Raw genomic sequence first — 18665 nt, forward strand, 5'->3', positions numbered from 1 at the left:
AAATCAAGGCGGGAACTCAAGGCAGGCCTGCTTGCTATTCCACACAGCCTTATCTCTGGAAGCACAGCTGAAACCACGATACTGTTACTTGCTGGCTTGATCACACTGAGCTTGCTTTCTTACACACCCATGGGCCACCTGGCCAGGAAATGGTGCCACCCACTGTGGCCTCCTACATCAACTAGCAATCAAGACAATCCCCTACAGACATACTCACAGTGAAATTGGTTCTGGCCAATTCCTCAGTCAGGATCCCCTTCTCCCATGACCCTAGGTTTCGTCCATTTGACAGTTAAAGCTAATTAAGGCAGACTGTGCTCTCAAACTACGAGCCAACAGAAATTCTCTAAGTTGCTTCTTGTCAGGCATTTGGTCACAGCAATAAACAAACAAACAAATATAACGAATACAGTGAGTGATAAAGAATCCATTTCTTACAGTTCTGGAATCTAGAAAGTCTAAGACTAAGGCAGTTTAGTTTCCTCCTGAGAATGCCTCTGCTTCCAACATGCCACCTCTGTTTGTTTAAGAAAAACAAGACTCAGTAAATTGTCATTTTTGAGGTTCCATGGCAGGAACTGGGGCAAAGAGCATACGTGTTGCACGCACACACACACACACACACACACACACACACACTTTTTTCAATAATTCCCAGGAATCACAGAGAGGCACCCATATTCCAAATCTGCCTCCCTTCAAAAAAAATGTGATCATTCCAAACTTCTGAGACGCCAGGGCCATATAAAAATGGATACATCTTATGCTACCAGTTATCACTGGGCCTAAACATGCCAAAAAGCATTTCACTGACAGACATGCACATGGCAGGCCACAAACTTCGGTACTGAAGAGATTAGAGAAAGAATTAGGTCAATATGAATCACACCAAGAGAAAAATCTCTAGGGTATTAGATCTGGAGAATATTACTATCTTGTATTATTAGGACACCTTTCTGGCCATGCTAGCCAGGACCATATCAGCGTTTCCATTAGAAATCTTATTTTCAAGGGTTTATGACTTGCTGTAAAAATTCAATTGCAGCTGAACAGCATACTAGGTTGGCAGAGCAGAAAGCAGTTCAATTCGGAGAAAAGATTAAAAGTCAAGAAGAAACAAACAGGAGGAAAAGGAAACAGGTTGTTTGAAAAGAGGACAGCTGGACTTGCCCCTCTTATGCCCTTGTGCGAATTAAAGATGGCTTTATTTTGAACTTGATTTTTCACAGGTTATTAACTCCCAGGTGGAAAGAAGTCCTGAGGGGTGTGAAAGGCAAATGATGCATTCACCAGTTGGAAAAGCAGCATGCACAGAACCCGGTTCCACCAGACCCTGCAGGAATCCCACCTCTGAGCTCTTGAGGGACACACATTGAATCTTTAATGGTTTGGCAGAAGGCGGATGGGATGGTCAGCTTTGCAGGTGTCCATTTGACTGGGCTAAAGGATGGTGGATGACAGCTTGGGAAACATAATGTGGGCATGTCTGTGAGGGTCTCTAGAAGAGAGCAGAATTGAAGCAGTCACCTGAGTAAAGAGGGTCTACCCCGCTCCCATCACTGTGGGCACGTAACATACAAGCTGCTGAGGGAAGCACAGAGGAGGGGTGAGGTCACTCTCTCTCCTTGAGCTGGAGAATCCATCTTGGGCTCTTGGATGGGATAGCTCCAAGTTCCCTATCCTTCACTCTAGGGCCTTCATCCTCAGACTGCAAGTCACTCCATCAGCACCTCTCTTCTTAGTCTTTTAGATCCAATTGGAATTACTCTTTTGGCTTTCTAGGTACCCCAGTTTTCAAACTATGTATCATAGGACTTCTCAGGCTGTTCAACCTTCACAACAACAATAACACACATGTGCACGCATGCATGCAAGCACGCACACATGCACGCACACGCACATGCACCCATCGGTTGGGTTCTCTTTCTCTACCTTTCTCTGGATTACCCTAACTAACTAGTAGAGTGCCAAAGATACCCAGCAAGTTTATATCCTCTGATGAATAAAAGGTATATTATGTTCCAATTAGTCATTCTCTAAAAATAAAGCAACTATCTATGTCTCTCTCTGTTACCCGGGAGAGTATATTTTGAGACTTGCACCCAAGGTTTCTATACATCTGTCACTTTTCATCTAGCTATAGCTTCAGCATAATGTAGCCCAACAGAGATTTGTCATTTTGCCAGCACTGCCCTCTGGGTCACACAGCCCAAGTAAAAGATGCTTCTTTTAGTTCAGAAATACCATCTTCCAAATGTTGGAAGTACGTGCTTGAAATACACAGTTCGCTGGAGCCTACCATGCACTGTCTGGGGATGGGTACCTGTTTCCAGTTTTTAATAAGTCTTCAGAGCCTGCAGGGAAATAATAAAAGACAACAAGCAGACTTTCTCCTTGGGAGGAAGGCCAGGCACAGCACTCTAGCCAGAAAGAGAAAGCAGGAAGTACACGTGGGACAGAGATGTCTCGCTAAGTTATCTCACGGCAGCCGGGATTTCTTTAAGGAAGGAGTGATGGCAGGTATACCATCCATGTTGCTGCCACAGCAGTGAGATTCTGCACTTGGGAGAGTGATGTCAAAGTACATCATGTGATACTCCAGTACAAGGACTGGGTGAAATAATAAAATGAAATTTATCAGTGCTGTGCATGCCAGCTGCACTTTCTAGACATCATTTCTTGCAAACATAAAAGGCACAAGACCCAAGTGTGCTTATCCATATCTACTGAAGCAGCCAGTTATGGCCAACCAGCTTACCCACAGTTAAACCACAGTGGCAAGGCTGAAGCACCCCTTTGTTAGGTGAAAGCCTCTATCTGTCCACGTCCATTCCAGCCATTGTCCCATTGGACAGCCAGGTTAATGAAGAGAATGTTAATGATGAGGAAAGACGTGGAACTTCAACCTTAATGGCGCCTGAGGTATGACTCGGGAGAAGTCTGTTGACTTTTCACACAAAGAAAGGGAGGTTTGACACTAATTCTTCAAACCTAGACAAGCCAAGTATGAAAAATAAACTTCAGAATTGTCTTTTAAAAGATATCTTTAATGAATTAAAAATGGAACTACCATATAATCATCTATATCACTCCTGAGCATAAACCCAATGAACCCAAAGTCAAGCCACACAGATACTGGCGCATCTATATTAATTGCTGCAGTGCCCACTATAGACAAAATATGGCACCAGCCAAGAGATTTAATAGCAAGGGAACAAATGAAAAATATCACTCACACACACACACACACACACACACACACACACACACAATGGAATTTTATTCAGTTGTAAGGAAGAAAACTATGACATTCCCGGGAAAAATGGATAGAACTAAGGATCATTACATTAAGGGAAATAAGCCAAACTCAGAAAGACAAATACTGAATGTTTTCTCTCGCATGCAAAATATATATATAAACACGGAAGTAGAACAAGGACTATGAGAGGAGATGGAGAGATCTGCCAGGAGCAGAGAGGAAAGAACATGTATGATTGAAAGAGATACCCCCATAGTCTTGGGCATCTGAATACTTGGCCCCTAGTTGGTGGCACTGTTGGGAGAGGCTTACGAAATACGGCTATGTTAAAGGAAGCATGGCAACTGGGGGAGTTTGAGAGTTTAAAGAGTCACGTTTTTCTAGCTCAAGGTTTGCTTTGTGCCAAATGTTCAAGATGGTTAAGATCTTGCTCAAGGCGGGAGCCCCAGCTCCCTGCTCCTGCCTCCGCGCCTTCATTCCACTGCCGTAGACCTAACCATCCGTAACCATAGCCCAAATAAACTCTTCCTTTAGTAGTTGCCTTGGTCATGGTATTTTATCACAGCAATAAAAAGCAAATAATGCGATAAGATAATGTAATAAAATGAAGGCGGATTGGGAGCTATTCGGGGGAAGAGACTTGCAAGAGATAGAGAGAGGCCGGGAAAGGGCAGTGAGTGTGCGAAGTAGAACAAGGTATGAAAACATCGCAATGAAATCTATTTTTGGTACCCTAATCAAAAAGAAATATTTGTTAAGGCATTTCCTCGTCTTTTCTGATTTCAGATATGAATAGTCTCACTGTGAACCGAAGGGAAGGACGCCCTTCTCTGAGAGGCAGTGTGGGTAATCACTCCCTCACCTCTCATCCACCTTGCTCTGCTGCAGGGGAGGCCTGCCAGCCCATGTCCCGTATCCCGGATCTCTGTTAACGGGGCTTCACGGGGAGTCCAGAAGGCTGGGGCAGGGCCTCTGGCTCCTTCCTGTGTGCTCAGCAATTGTTTCCGAGTCCAAACGTCCCCACATTCCCAGACCCCAGACTATTCGCCTCCCTCTGGCGTCTCGGATATCAGCACCAGACAGCTGTCTGCGGCCTCTTCCTCCGTCTACACTCTAGTAACCGCAGCAACCTTCCCAGCCGCAGAGACACAAGCTGAGCATCCCTTATCTGAAATGCTTCCGCCCAGAAGTGTTTTGAATTTCAGATTTTTTTCCAATTGTGGAATATTTGCACACACTTGAGAAACCTTGGAGAATGGGACCCAAGCTTAAACACAAAATTCATTTGTATTTCATCTTTCCCTGTATGTGCAGCCTGAAGGTCATTTCATATAACATTTTTAGTGTGCCGGTATTTTGGAGGGTTGTTTGTTTGTTTGCTTCTTTTGGGGGTGGGGTAGATGGGAGGGAGGGTTGAGATAGAGTTTCTCTGTGCAGCCCTGGCTGTCCTGGACTTGCTCTGTAGACCAGGCTGGCCTCAAACTCACAAAGATCTGCCTGCCTCTACCTCCCCAAGTGCTGGGATTCCAGGCTTTCACCACCATGCCCAGCTTTTAAAATGCTGACATCCAGGCCCCACTGATAAGAAAGAATGTGGAGGCATGGATCCCAGTAATTGTTGGGGTAGAGGAGCTTCTTGTCATTTCATTGTTGATTTTATGTGGTTTTTATTTGTTTGTTTATTTGTTTGTTTGTTTGGGGTTTTACCTTTTTGGTGGAGAGGGGGTTAAAGACATGTGCCACCACACCTGGCTACGACAGCATTTTGAACTCGATTTACCACAGAAGTCTCAATGTGGAATTTTCTGCTGGTGATGTCATGTGCTCAAAGAGTTCCAGGTTTGAAACTGAGCATGGCAGTGCATGCCTACAGCATGCACACGGGATACTGAGCCAGGAGAAGGCCACAAGTTCCTAAATTCCAGACAGGACAAAACTACCTACAACGCAAAAAAGTTAGATTTCAGATTTTCCAATTAGGGACATTCATGCTGCATTTGGTTTTTCCTGGAACTGCTTGCTATTCCAATGAGTCGTCAGTTCCCCCTTTGCCTTTCAATATCCAAATGCCCTTTAATAAATTCCTTTCTTTGCACTCCCCTTATAATAACTGGCCTGCTTCCTCTTCCCAAAGGATTCCACAGTAACACAAAACTCTCTAAAAGAAGTTTCTCTGGTACCCTGTTGTAGTTTAATTCTCTGAGCTACATGACCATTCTTTTCTGTTCTATGTCATATTATCAATTAACCTATGCTGTCCCTAATGATTACTTATGGTATGACTCTGAGTACAGTTACTTAACCTTTGTAAGACTCAACCTTTTCATTTCTTCACTAGGGTATGAGTATCTTTCCAGTGATGTGTCTGTGTGGACAAATCAAATGACCAATAAATAGGCATTAAGCAGTCACTGGGGCAGAGAGGTGCTGTGGCAAGCATATTCTGTCTGCTTGGCATCCTTGTATATAAGGAATTATCACCTCAGTTCCACAGAAATCCTAATAAACTGTCTTCATGCTTTGAAAAGTCAATCCTTCAACTGGAAGAGGACATTTGGCTTGAACATGCCTATTCAGTGTCATCGATCACCCCGGCCACAAAGATTACTTCAGGGTTAGGAGCTGTGCTTCAAGTCAGGCTAATCCAAATAGCCAGTCATGATGACTATTCCTAGGATTAGATAAATTTAAACTATTTCTTTCTCTTATCCCTAAACCTTAAAATCATACAAGTCCATCATTCCAGGAATCATCTTTGCCACTATGAAAGTAAGCAATCCAGTCTGGTTTTAAATATAAAAAGCCTGCTTTCTGAAATGGCCTTCAGTCCCATGCCAACTGAGATATGTGCTCACTCTACCATTGTGTGAAATCCTGCAAGAAACTCTAGATCCTAGCAAAGACAGTATATACTTCACCAAAGAAGGGAGACAGATGGCCTGCAGGCACAGGAACAAAGGCTTGGGGAAGTGCAAACCATAACCACAGTGAAATACCACTTCTCACCAACTATAAAGGTGATAACTGAAATGAACAGGCAGATGATAAGTTCTGGTAAGAATGTAAAGAAACCTGGACTCATACACATTGCTGGTGGGAGTGTGAAATGACACTCGCACTCCAAAAGACAATTTGGTGATTCCAGAAAGAGGTAGCAGTTGCTCTTTGTGAGTATATAGTCAGGAAACAGTTGACTTTAAATGGTTAACTTTATGTCATATTAATTGCATCTTAATAGGTTACAGAATGGACAGAAGGAAAGAACAAAAGAGAAAGAAGTAGTCATGGTAACAGGATTGATCATTTCAGGCCCGAGTCAAACCTTCATTAAAGTTGCTATCTGCTTAATGAGTGGTTAAATAAACAAACTGAGTAAATCTCAGGCTCCCTTCAGCCATCCTCCTCAAGAAGGGCAATCCTGGTTCTTTCAACCTTCTGAATTACTGTTTTAAAAATCCTTTCTGAGCAGTAGCTGAAGGAGAATACAATACATCTTACTAAATTCCAGCAGAGATGTCAAAATAGAATTCTCCATTTTATCAACAAGGGAGCCCCTCAGGGGTCGCTTTCACTCATGAGCAGATGCAGAGCAAAGACTTCAGTTTAAATCCTTAGTTTCTGATGCTCCTATCTCTCCATCATCACCTCAGGGCCTCTTGGGGGTTATGTACTAGTAAAAGGCTGACCACACCTTAGTATTGTAAACTAGGCTTTAGTTAGTGGTTGTCCTGCTTTGTATCCTATTGCTGTGTTAAGCATCATGACCAAAAGCAACCTGGGGAGAAAGGGTTTATTTCATCTTACACTTCCAGGTAACAGTCCATCACTGAGGGATGTTAGAACAGGAGCACAAGGCAGGAATCTGGAGGCAGGAGCTGATACAAAGGTCATGGAGGAGTGCTGCTTACTGGTTTGATACCTGTGATTTGTTCAGCGTGCTTTTTTATATACCACTGGACCACCTGTCCAAAGGTGGCATTGCTCCCAGTGAGGTGGGCCCTCCCATATCAATTATCAATAAAGAAAATACCTGACAGACTTGGCTACAAGAAATTTGATGGGAACAGTTTCTCACATCCCCCAGATGATTGTAGCTTAGGTCAAGTTGGGAAAAAAAAAAAAAAAAAAAAAAAACCTAACCAGGACATTAGTATATAATCTATATATAATATAATATATGATGTAATCTAAATGGCTCTAATTGGAAGGAACTAACTGCCAACATGAAAATTTGATGTGATTCTGTTGGGTATCCATTTGGATATCAGATACTCCTATAGTTGGTGACTTTAATCTGTTTGCTAATTTTCTTTTATCCTCGTGTGTGTGTGTGTGTGTGTGTGTGTGTGTGTGTGTGTGTGTGTGTTATGTGTGGTACATGAATATGCTTCTGCACTTACCCATTCTCAGGCATGCAGAGGCCACAACAGAATGTCTGAAGTCTTCCTCTAGTGCTCCCTGCCTTATCACCTTGAGATGGGGTCTCTCACTAAACCAGAAGCCCCTGTTTTTGCCAGACGGTCTGATTGTCAAGCTCTCGGAATCTGTGTGTCTCTACTCCCCAGTCCTGAGGCTGCAGTTCTGCAAAGCCATGGCCAGCTTTTAACATGGGTGCTGGAGATTCAAACCCAGACCGTTATGATGATGGGGCAAGCAGCTGTGCACTGTGCCATCTCTCTAGCCCCAGTTTGCTAATTCTCTGCAAAAGTTTGAGCTTCGTTTACTTCCGTTGCCCCCAGTGCCTAGCTTAGCCACACAAAGATTGACAGGGGCTTGAGGATGCTGAGAGTCTATGAGATTGCCACGTAACTAAGCTGTGTATCTTCTGAGAAGTCCCGTGCTTAAGCCCATCCCTCTGTCCCAGCCTCGTGGTTTTGAGAGAGGCAGAGTATACAGGAAGAATTCTCCCAAAGGCTGGTTTTGTGCAGCCAAGGAGACTTTGTTCTCCTCTGAGTCACGTTTAGTCATGTGAATGTTCACAAGACAGAAAGAGAAATCGAGGCACAGGGCACAGGCAGGCTGAAAACACAGCTTGCAAACACGCCTGCTCAGCTTTGACATGAGAAGTAGTTCTTATAAACCAGAGCCTCACTTGTTGACATTTTGAAAATTACATCTTTAGGCAACATTTCCTAAGTTTTAACCTCCATTGGAAGTTTAAACATTGATTGTTAGTAAATAAAATGAAACCTGATGGAGCCCTTCCCTTTGCTCTACGGGTCAGCTGTTCTCAGTCGTTACAACACTGCACATGACTGGCCTCTAGCCCTTGCTCTGAACGTTGGCTTCAACCCCCCTGTCTCTTTCTGTACATGTGAGTCTGATCTTAGAGCATACCAGAAGCTCCTAGGGCCAAAGAGGTTCAATGGTTCGACAAGCATTTATGCCTCACATGGCACCGGATACTCCAGCAGGTGCTGGAGATACAAGGCTAGATAAGATGAAATGCTCACCCTCAGGGAGCTCCAGCCGAGACACAAACAACCTCAGTTGTGAATGTTTTAATGGAGGTGTCTGCAGAGATCAAGAGAAAGAAACGGATAAAACTTGCATAGCCTGATGGCGTTCTGAGATGCCCACAGACTACAGGCCTAAATCCTCTGTCTTTGTTATCTTTTTTCACTGCCTCAGAAACCTTATGAAGTATTGACAACTGTGCTTTATAAATAATGATAAGGAGAAATATTTAACTTTTTGTTAATAGCCACTAGTCAGGGAACTCCTTCCTAGGGAAAAACCTAATTTTGTTGAAAAGGACTTAGTATTAATTTGGTTTTGCATCACTATGATCAACTACCTGACAAAAACAACATAAGAAAGATAACAAAATGGTTCACCAGTTACAGCACTTGTTGCTTTTCTAAAGGACCAGAGTTTGGTTCCCAGCACCCACATCAGGTGGTTTACAATTGTCTGTAAGTCCAGCCCCAAGGGACTTGATACCTTCTTTTGCTTCTTTTGGCCTCCATGAACAGAATACTCTCATATGGCACACACACACACACACACATCTAATAAAGGTAAAACACTTTAAAAACAACTTCAAGAAGGTTTTGTTTCATCATGGTAGGGAAGGCGTGGTGCAGAAGGCTGAGGTGATTTACCACATCACATCCACAGTCAACACGTAGGGAGATGGGTGCTACAGTCTTTGTGCTGTTGCTTTTATTCAGTGCAGCTCCCAGTTCCTGGCTCGGTGGTGCCCACATTTCAGGTTCATCTTTCCACCTCAATTAACCAAATCTAGAAAATCCCACGATGACCCACCCTGGTTTGCCTCCCAGGTGATGCTAGAGCCTGTCAATTTGACAATATAATTACCACATTTATCCAATCTTAGATCTGTCTCCAATATTGGGCACTGTGAACCAAGAGCCCAAGAAGAGATGGAAGGTGGAATTCAGATGGGAAACTTACAAGAGCCTGCTCAACAAGGTAACTTGAACGGTTTACTTTATAAAATCTGTAGAGACATGCTCTATTTTCCCAGAGGACTTGTGAACTTGTGTCAAAAAGAAGATTTTTATTAACACATATTTATTATAGATATTAATAGGATTCAGTGTAATATTCCATGCATGCATATAATTTGCATAATCATAACCAACACCCTTCTTCCACTTGCACCCTCTTGCCCTGCATCCTTCCTAGTCCCCTCCACTCACCACTCTATTTTCAGGTCATCCTATGTTTCCCTTACATATGTAGCAGTATTCACAAGAACCAAGACTTGCTATCAGCCAAGATGCCCATCGACAGGTAAATAAATAAATCTGCTATACACACACACACACACACACACACACAGTGAAGGATTTTTTTTGCCATAAAGAATATCTTCTCTATAAATTTCTCCATTTTGGGGGAAACAAAGCAGTAGGTGGAAATGGAAGACATAATGTGAAACAAACAGGCACAGAAAGACAAATATCAAATATTCTGAACAGAACTCCGACAGCAAGCACAAAAGTCAGGGCCAGGAAGATTCTCAGCATGTAAAAGGCTTGCACCTATCGAGCTGACTCTTGTCCCCAGAACCCACAGGGGAAGAAGAGAACTGAGTACAAGTTGCCCTCTGACCTCATTGAACTCATATGTGCACACATGAATACACACATGTGTACTTAAGAAACAATCTGTATTCATCTTCTCATAAAATGTAATTAAATCAAGTTAAAAAGCTTCTGTGTAGCTAAGAACCCGATCAACAGAACATAAGGACAACCCACAGGAGGGGATATTTGACAGCTCTTATCTAGCAGAGGATTAATATTCAGAATGCATAAAGAATTCAGAAATAAGAATGTTGAAAAGAGAGCAAGAGTTGAGCAGGAAGCCTAGCTCTGACCCCATGAAAATTCCCAGCAATGGGACTCTTTGGGTAACTATTAATTATGCTGAGGAGTGGGCTTGGACTCTAAGCCTTAGAGAAATTCACATGTCACTCCTGAAGGAAATTTCTCTGTGTTACCTCAGGGCCTGAAGGAGAAAGACCTGGTGACAAATGCAGCCTGCTGCTCTCTCCACATTCCTATGCACATGTCCTCACCCCTGCACCAGGCTGCTGCCCTGGCTAAACCTGACCTGTCTGATCATGTCACACACGTTTTTCATTCCTCCAAAACCAGCAGAAATGCGTCCAGGGGAAAAAATTCCGAATGTGAATGTAGACGCCTTCCCAAGTTCTTAAAGTGTAAATCCTGCAGTCTCTTTCAATGTGACCTTTCCACTTTGGAAGGATGTTATTAATTTGCAACTCAAGATGGTCTCCAGGCCTTCACTGAAATTAAGAGCATCAACTGTGCCATTTCGGAACTGTTCATTGGTGTTCCTGAAACTTCAATATTGAGATGCTAGCTCATTTAACACGAAGAAAACAAAGTCTGTAGCAGCCACACTGTCAAGAAATTGAGTTATGGCTCTAGCTCACCAGAGAACTGAAACTCAAAGGGTGATTTTTTTAAAGCAGTAGCTGACAGTCATGAAATACTTGAATTACTTTGTGCTACACAATGGAGAGCGTCTCAGAGTGGCTCTGAAGGGAGCAAGGGGAAGCGGGGATTAGAAGTGATGCATTCTGTAAATTCATCTTAGAGTACGAATAGCAGAAATCATTATGATGACATATACTCCAAACCAAGGCATTTGCCGTTGAATAAAGTAATTATTATTCATTAATCTCTGCAAGGATTATGAAAATTAGTTTATGATCAGGCTCTCATGTATTTGCAGCCATGATTATAAGGGCAGATTTGTCATTCAAATAAGCAGATAATGTTCCTGTGTAATGAGCCTCTCTTCTCATAGATCAAAATGCATTGTGGGAATCTCAAATAAGTCGTGCTCCAGACACCATTTGTTACGTCAAAGTTTATTCAATGTGATTAAACATAAAAAATAATAATAACAAAGCACCTATTCTGCTTCATCCTTTTCTCTCCTGTTGAGTTTCTTCCATGTGAATTTATTTCAAGCAATTCTGACAATGCTGGTTGGAGAGCTCAGAGTTGACTTTCCCCACTCATCTTGCTAGACATGATTAGCGACAGTATTCATCTTCATGCAGCACAGACTTCGTATGGTGGAGTAGAAGTCTGAACGCTTAGTCTATCAATTATATCAGGAAAAAATGGTTAGTCTCTCACAACCAAGGGGCCTCTCCTGCCAAACGGGTGGAGGGTGGTTTAAATGGTACAATGATCCTCTTCGGTTGAGCATCACCAGTCTAGGTGTTCACACAGCTGTATCCTGAATGGTGACTAACTTGTTAACAATAGAATGCACCTGGGGCTCTTTGCTTGGTAGGGTTCCTGATATGGCAAGGGCGTAGCCAGCAGCCTAACAAAAGTTGTAAGAAGTCTTCAGCTGATACCTTATTCCTTTATGTTCTTAGAGGAGCCAAGTGCGTACACTCAGTTTTGTATCATGACCTAGCCACTTTGAAAATGTCTGAGTCTCCTAGTTGGATTATAGTTAAACTGTCTTTTACCACTGAGTGCTTTAAAAATAAAAACAAAGGCCTTAACATCCCATCATCAAACTTAATTGATACATAAATTTAGACATAATAATTTTTTATTTTAAATTGTGACCTGGACATTTCATAAGGATTTTTTTTTTTTTTAGTCCTTGTGCTTTATTGCAGAACAAACAATTGTGGCTTAGATGAAATAGACATTCACTTCTTTTGCAGCAAAGATCTAGACTGATGATCCATGAACCAGCAGTGTAAATAATTCTGTTGCTCTCTTCTTGCTTCTAGCTGACCCAAAAAGGATTGCCCTATCCATGTTGTTGAAATGAGCTCACCAACAGAAAAAAAAAGGGGGGGATAGGGAAGAAGTGAAATCCAGAGAGATTCTTTTTAAACATATGACAGTTGACTTAAACAGCACTGATTTTCAGAGTCCACTAAACAATACTTTGTCAGTGATCTTACCTCGCTGCAAGAGAAACAGCAAGAATCTCTAGCTAGTGGTGGGTAGAAAGAAAAGAATACACGCCTGAACTGAAACTTGACTAATCCATTATAAGGAGGAATAAGAAAAAAAAGTGGATCTCTGGGGCAATAGTAATCTCTGCCATAGAATTCTATTCTAAAATTAGAAGGTTTCAGATCAAATTTCAGATTGCTGACTGCTTTAGTAAAAGAAAAAGATTTAACAATGCAAGGCTTAGATTTCAATGTAACAATCAGATGGCTGTGAATAACAGCTGCTCCTTTAAGGAACACGTGCCACTTCTTTGTTCCGTCATAGTTCTCATCAGGCTCTTATCTCCTACCTACATTCTGTCTCCATTATTTATCCATATTGTTAGTCCAGTCTCTGTGGGCATGTGGGTTCTCACTTGAAGCATCCACCACAGTGCTGGCCACCACCTCCTATGACTCGAGTGTACCAGGCTCTTTTCCTACATCATGGCATATTATGCTCAGAGCAATTTTGCAAGGCAACTTTCTTTCCTCTATGATATAGCTAAATAAACCAAGGCTCCGCAGGATTGAACAACTTAAATTTATCTAAAAACCAACAGATAGAAACAAACAACAATTCTTTGTTTATCTGACTCAGCTGTCCATGCTAGGATGTGGGAGAATGAGAGGCCAGAGAAAAATTTAGCATGTTTCAATCTACCATTTTCTTTGGTAAAACAATTTTCTTATTTCTTGACCATGGCATCTTTAATCATCTGAACAAAAAATACTCAAATGTGGTTAACTTAACTACCAGCTTAGAGTAGAAGTATTAGGGGAATTTCCTACCCTCTGAAAAGTTCTAGAGCTCCCACTGAGCCTCCAAAGGAGCGCCCACCCTCAGCAGTCTCATCACCCTGCATTGTCTGTGCTGTTGCCTCCCTCTTCCAGGTTCCTTTTTATTCCCACCCTTGAGTTACTTTGCTTTGATCCAACTCCAGCCTCCTCCATGATGTCACTCCTCTCCATTGGCTATCCTCATCTCTTGGGGCCTTCAGTTCTCATTGCTGACTCTCAGCACTCTGATTCTAAGTGTGTCTCCAATCTCTCTAAGTAGGCAACAAGCCTGCATGACATAACCAACACAGCAAAGCCCTAGTAAATTAGGCTACAAGTTTCTCGTTTTCAAAAACTCAAATGGAACACTTCATATTTCTGTCCTTGAAGCTAATCATTTCTCATTTTCCCGTGACAAGTTCACAATCACTGTAGAATAGGGAAGAGTGTAAAAGGAGTAGAGAATGTGTTGCCTGAGAGTTCAGAGATCAAGTTTGTAGTTTCTGCTCTCTTTTCATTCATTCATTTTTACAAATTTAACTGGATATGCACTATGGGCAAGGCCTTGAAATTGGCACCAGAAACCCTAGGATGAACAAAATGAGGTTATAGCCTCCATAAGGTCTTCAAAAAGCAAGAAAATAACTATAAAGTCAAAGAGTTTTATTAGAAGTTGAAGCATGGGCAAGTACCAAAAACAAGCCATGTGAAAGAGACACCACTTTTTTTTGCACTCCCACCAGCAATGGAGGAGGGTTCCCCTTTCTCCGCATCCTCTCCAGCCTGTGTTGTCACTTCAGTTAGCCATTCTGATGGGTGTAAGGTGAAATCTCAGGGTCGTTTTGATTTGCATTTTCCTGATGATTAAGGTTTTTGAGCATTTCTTTAAGTGTTTCTCTGCCATTTGATATTCTTCTATTGAGAATTCAGTTTAGCCCTGTACTCAATTTTAATTGGATTATTTGGTTTGTTGGTGTCTAATTTCTTGAGTTCTTTATATATTCTGGATATTAGCCCTCTGTTACATGTAGGGTTGGTGAAGATCTTTTTCCAGTCTGTAGGCTGTTCTGTTTACAGTGTCCTTTGCTTTACAGAAGCTTTTTAGTTTCATGAGGTCCCATTTATTAATCATAGATCTTAGAGCTTGAGCTATCAGTGTTCTGTTCAGGAAATTGTCTCCTGTGCCAATGAGTTCAAGGCTCTTCCCCACTTTTTCTTCCAACAGATTTAGTGTATCTTGTTTTATGTTGAGATCTTTGATCCACTTGGACTTTATTTTTGTGCAGGGTAATAGATATAGGTCTATTTGCATTTTTCTACATGTGGACATCCAGTTAGACCAGCACCATTTGTTTTAGATGTTATCTTTTTTCCGTTGTTTGGTATAGAGGGTCCTCTGAAAAGCTCCACCCAATAGGGGATTGAAGCAGATTCCAAACTGTGGACACAGTGCGGGAAGTCTTATGGAAGAAGTGGGGGTTAGAAGAACAAGGAGGGGACAGGAGCCCCACAAGGATATCAACAAAGCTAAAAATTCTGAGCCTAGGGGGTCTTACAGAGACTGATGCACCAACCGAGGACCATGCATGGAGATGACTTAGACCCCTGCTCAGATATAGCCGATTGGCAGCTCAGTCGCCATGTGGGTCTCCGAGTGAGGGGAGCAGGGGCTGTCTCTGTCATGAACTTGGTTGCCTGCTCTTTGATCACTTGATCCTAGCAATGCGGTCTTGCCAGGCCACAGAGGAAGAGGATCCAGGCAGTCCTGATAAGACTTGATAAGCTATGGGCAGATAGCAGAGGAGGAACACTCCATCTTTCAGTGCATTAGGGGAAGGGAATGGGAGAAGAGGGAGGGAGGGTGCAACTGGGAGAAGCTGAGGGAAGGGGCTTCAGTCGGGATATATATAATGAATAAATTGTGAAAAAATTAAAATAAAAAAAGAAAGAAAGAAACACCACTTCCCTGTTCCCCAGTGTTCTCACGAGGCAAGACAGACATAATTGTTCTACCTTTGCCTGGCTTTTGCAATCAAATGAAGCCAAGTTCTGGATTCGTAAGATATCATTATGGAAATTTTCAGTTTTGTTCTCCCACTAGTCTTGACAACCATCATTAATCTTCTTAGTTCTTACTCATGTTTAAAAAAAAAAAGTGATTCACAGCTACATAACAATTAGTGATAAAGTTAATTGGAATCCAAGTTTCTTAACTCCTCTTTTTCAGGCACTACTCACTGCTTGATATGAAATATCACTGGTGAGAAGTCAGTGGAAGCAGGTACTCGTTAGCGACGGGTGAAGAATCCCACTTGCAGAGGGTACACATCTCTTCAGAACAAGCTGGAGTCAGAGCCTTTCAGTCTGGTGGGCAGCGGCTGCCACTGTGACTTTTCACAGGGTTGTGAGTACTTAGGAAGACGATGACAAGAGAGTCTGGAGATGCAAGAGGAAGAATCGTGATGGGGGGGTGCGCGTGGCCTCTATGAATTTCTACAGGTATTCCTCACAACAGCCCCGTGACACATACTAACAGGTATCTGCATTTGACAGAGGAAGAAACAAGACATCTTTGATGGAAAACTCTACAGTTGACATTGTCATCCTTTAACTCACCCACCCCACTTGAGTGAGTTACTTCAGGAAAGGAGGAGGGGATTATTCAAAGTGATGTCTCTACTAACATTCTCCTACAAACGAGGCATAAGAAGAAAGCCACTATAGAACACTACAGCAAGTACAGTCACAGCACCCAGCGCCCCAGAATGAAAGCCAGCCAGGACCCTAAGTAGCTGGCACCGCATTGCACACAGCAGAACAGAGGCATAGACTTGTCTCCTGCCAATCACGACTGACTCCCAGGAAGGGGGAAAAACATGAGGTTCTTGGGTGCCAATTATGTATTGTTGAAAACTAACAATGGCATTCACTCAAAAACTAAAACGTCCATGAGTCAGTTCTGACAAGTATAAAAGCCCTGCTTAGCACAAGACTTGAAGAATTTTCTAATCTAATCCAATTCCTATATCCTTTAGATCAAAACTGGATACTGCTCATTGTTCTGTGACTCATTCAAAGAGTGTTTGGAGCAAACTTTATTTTACTTGTTTTTCTTCAATAAACTATGAACCTTGATTCTATCACCCGGAGCCTGTTTTTCACAGATAAAAGTTAGATGGGGAAGGAAAATTGTAAAGACAAGGCTCTGTCTTCACCTTTCCTTTAAGGAAGAAAACTCAAGAGTTTCAAAAAATTATGTAATTTGTACTGTGTAATAAATAAAATAAAAAGCAGGAAGCTTTCCCCACTGGAGCTATTAGAGATTTAATTACTATCCTTGTAGGTAGCAAGTGAAACTTCCAGCACCTTTTCTTATCGCGTAGATCATGTGCTCATTATGGTCCTATCTTCTCAAGAGATGCCAAGCCATCCATAGCAATATACTGAATAGGGCTATCTATCTGTGTTATACTCCAGAGAAACCAAGATGTCTAAACTCATGCTTTCCTAAACATCAGCTCTCTCCCTCAACATCATAGAACATCCAGCTCAGATGTGTTCAAAGTACATGTCCTCTTTACCGAGATTTCTATAGTAAAACAGAATCACAGACCAAACAATCATGACATGTGACTTCTGTAGTAGAAGGTATGTGGAGAAGTAGGGAAGAAAGAAAGAACAACTACTAGTAAGTTAGAAGACCTGGAATCAGGGAAAAAGTTGGGACAGCCTCTCTGCTTATTCAGGGATGACTTCCCCACCTTATATGAGTAATTCTTGAGCTAGTTTGCAGAGAATAGGCAAGAATTGTTTGCTTAGTTTGCTTTCTTGCTCCTCTATATGACCTAGCACTGCACTATACTCATTCTGCCTACGAAAGGAAGGAAAGGAGGGAATTATTTTACAGGCATGGAAAAGTCTAGCACACATCTGTTGACTTTCCTGGTCCCGCTTTCTACAGCAGCAGGATCCTGGCCCCTTTACAAGGTTTATTGGTTCAGGAATGGGCTGTTTACACAAGGACAGGCGTGCCAATTCTTTGGAATCTGGGATCAGAACCCAGAAAGAGAGTCTTGTCCTGTCTGGGTGAGCCTTAGAGAGTCAGAAAGTCTGCGTCTCTGCCATGTGAACAGGAAGCAAACGGAACTCATGAAGTTGGTAAACAGAAGAAAAAAAAGAAGAAATGGGGATTGATGAGAGACCGGAAATGCAATCTAAATTCCTCCTGCCTCATGGGTCCTCTCCTTATATTCAGTCATATCCTGCCTTTATGTTGCTGGAATTCCTGTTTTGTTTTGCTTTGTTTTGTTTTGTTTTCCAGTAAAATTTCTATTTTTTATTTAAACTAGATTTACTTATTTTCTGATTTTTGGACCAAAATCACTTTATCTAGTGATAAGGGAGGCTTGGGTGGAGGAAATTCCAGGCAGAAATTTCACATAAATAGCCCAGTGGTCTGAAGAAACTCAGCTGCTTGAACAGGTGGAAGCGTGGTCCTCTATGATGTAAAGGATCTTTAGATGCCTTTAAACCCCAAGATAAAAGAGATGATACATGACAGCAATACACCATCTTCCTCTGAACATTTCTACATTAGGCATGTGCCTCATCAAAATGTCTGAGAGGCTGTTCAAGTCCCACCTAGCATAGAAGCAAAGCAGAAAGCTTTTAGAGACATATATAGAACAGACCTTGGGAACTAATTAAGTTTAGAAACTTACAACGAGTCAGGCTGGAGAGATGGCTCAGAGGTCAAGAGCACATACTACTCTTGCAGAGAACTCTCTTTCCAGTTCCAGCATTCATGACAAGTGGCTCACAACCACCTATAACTCCAGTTCCATGAAATCCAATGCCCTCTTCTGGCCTCCATGTAAACTTGACACATGTGCACATGCCCACACGCAGACATGCATGCATACACATTTAAAGTTAAGGAAAGAAGGCATCAGAAACATAAGACAGACATTATCACTGAACAGATAGACTGATACACCCAGGTAGGGCTGTTTTGTTTTTTGTTGTTGTTGTTTCTGTTTTTGTTTTTTCTCACTTCCCATAAGGTGCAACGTTAACAGACTCAGGAATAGTTGACATCTACCCACACACTAACTCTGTGTCTGGTGATCAGAGGATCACAGTCTCCATGTGCAT

The sequence above is a fragment of the Meriones unguiculatus genome, chromosome 1 (assembly GCF_030254825.1).
Source record: "Meriones unguiculatus strain TT.TT164.6M chromosome 1, Bangor_MerUng_6.1, whole genome shotgun sequence".
In the NCBI taxonomy this organism is placed as follows: Eukaryota; Metazoa; Chordata; class Mammalia; order Rodentia; family Muridae; genus Meriones; species Meriones unguiculatus.